The following is a 2,595-nucleotide window of genomic DNA, read 5'->3' on the forward strand; positions in this document are numbered from 1 at the left end:
AATTCCTTAAAACATTGTAGTTCGAGGTGGTTGTCAACGTCAAGACTGACTAGACGTCACGTGTGAGATGAGTCTCCACATAAGCTAATCTTTTGGGGTCAATCGTACTGGTTGGGCTTTAATTCTGAGTTAAGTTCAACGGGACTTCATGGGTCGTCTTCCTCCCCCTTGGCTCCGACCCACTTCGGCTATTTTGTGCTTGGAAGGCTTCTAATGGGAGTTGGGGCCCTCAAGTCCTATTGGGAGTGTTGGATTGGGTGAAGGTGGGTCTATAACTCCAGACCTTCCTCCTGAGTTGTCTAAGTTGTTGGGCTGGTCGAAAGCTTGGGCCATCCACAGGGTATGCTTCACAACACATTAAATGTTCACAAAAACAAATATTTACAACAACCACAAATATTTTAACAACAAATCACATACATTTCAACATACACTTTGAGACAATATAAATAATTCATTCAATATTTTAGAAAAATTTCCTAAACTTCATATGCAAAACAATATTTGGACATCAAAATACCCACGATGGAAGCAGAAAATTACAAAGCACAAGGGAAAAAAAAAAGGGAAAGAAAGAATTCTAAAAGAAGAGAAAGCGAGGAGAAGAGGAGAAACAAGGTTGAATTATTATTATTTCTTCTTTCTTTTTCTTCAAAACAGAGCAAAATTTTGCAATAGATTTTCAGAATTCTTGAAAATACGGTATTATTGTGATCATATACTCTTCCATTAGGCAAATGACTCTGATTTCTTTTTGTGTTGTGGTAAACCCATTGCAAATAAATCGAGAATTTCTTGAACTGAAAACCTGAAACGGTTTAAAACTATTGAATTGAGTGTGGGGACAGAGAATGTGTGATTTTCATGAACTGGTGATAATCTTTTAAGGACATGATGTGCCTCCAGAACTAATAATAGGGAGCATCACCACAAAGTGATCTTACTCATTAACACAATCGATCATGTGTATCGAGAGGCCTCAGTATGTACCTTCCATTCCCTCTTCTTTTCCAATGGTCATCTTCAAATCTTTGCAGAATGAGACTCCATTTAGATCAATTGCATTCACAGCAGAAAAGGGTTATTAACAAACTTCTTAATTCTTCATAAAAATCATATGGAGATTGAATTGCTTTTGCTTTTTTTTTTTTGCTTGTCTATAAACTCACCAGATGGATCAAGAATCACAAACGCAACTCCCAGACTTCTTTTTAGCATACACCTTGTAATCCTGACATACAGCACATATGTGAAAGTCATGTAAGAAGGTAAAAAGTTCTCGAAACGTTGACCTGAGTAGGATTCAGCAACCAACCTTTCCATAAGATAAGTGGCAAAAGAAAGTTAATTGGAGCTTCAATGATCAGAATTAGGAATCCAGGGACACTGCCAGCTTCTTTGAATTGGTTTAGATTGGGATAAATTCTGTACCAGGTACAGTTCCCAACATCACAGTTTTAAGCCCTTGTGATTTGCAGCAGAATATTGAAAAGGATATTCCCTCCTGGACATTATAGTCATGACTTTTAGCTTGAATTATCTTTCGAGGGAGGAATGCAGTGATAGTAAAGAATGAGATAATTTACAGCAATGGAGCCCTCCTGGACAGAGATGAAGAGAGCTCCGAAGAGCACCTATAGCATCACAAGAAAATCAATTTTGTCAATCTTCCAAATTTGGCAGGCAGCCGGAATGATCTATGATAGATCTCAGCATGGATTTGGTGTCTACTGGAAGGGTGGCTTGAGGAAGAGGAGCATTACCATGATTGTGATTGCCTTTGCTATGTTTGAAACTGCAGTATCGCAACTTGCATTGTGACCCACAGCCAATTTTGAAAAAGCACCAGCTTATTTCTCATTTCAGTTTATTTATATTTCAATCCATATCTACTAGAACCATTACTAAGTGTATGGGTTTCTGGTAAAAGTACACCTGTTCTGATACAGCAAGTGGATGAGCCAACTATATTGATTAGTCCAATGGCTTTCATCTCATTCTTTCCATTCACCTGGTACGTCTTCAATGCAACAAAAGTCCTCCAAACTGTAATTCTTTAATGGAGTCTAGGAACACACCACACTGATGCCATGATGTTGAGCTTTGAAGGCAAAAACCAGCTGAGTTGACAGGATAAGAGAAAGTAGATGGGTTCCAGCTGAGAGCCAAAATAGCTTCGGTTTATTCATGCTCAGCGTAAGAAGAAGGAATATCAGAACACAATGAAATCATAATTCCATCTGTTTAGAGTTGACAAGTTTTCCCGTTCCAATAAAACGTTCTTGAACCCGTGAACCAACTCATCTGAAAAAAGTCTTTCAACAAGTTTAAGACAGATATCTTCCTTGCAGTTTCCTGTTGCTTCATTGTAAAATAGTACTTAATTCTTCAATGGGAACTTGATCATCTATCAAACAGCCCTTCAAAATGATTAGTCCCCAATAAATAGTTCTGAGGTACATAAACAGAAAAGACTGCAGCCTCTACATAATTAACTTCTCTCTTGATTACACAAGGATTCTGTTAGATACTGGAATTCTGTAAATAACAAATTTAATCAGATTAGGTAATAGTGTAGATATTGGAATCTAAAAA

At 37.5% G+C, this 2,595-nt stretch overlaps 1 pseudogene; it reads right to left on the reverse strand.

Annotated features, from left to right (window-relative positions):
• Nucleotides 1,178-2,228, reverse strand: LOC110012023 (annotated as a pseudogene).

This window comes from Sesamum indicum, linkage group LG5 (assembly GCF_000512975.1).
Source record: "Sesamum indicum cultivar Zhongzhi No. 13 linkage group LG5, S_indicum_v1.0, whole genome shotgun sequence".
NCBI classification, from domain to species: Eukaryota; Viridiplantae; Streptophyta; class Magnoliopsida; order Lamiales; family Pedaliaceae; genus Sesamum; species Sesamum indicum.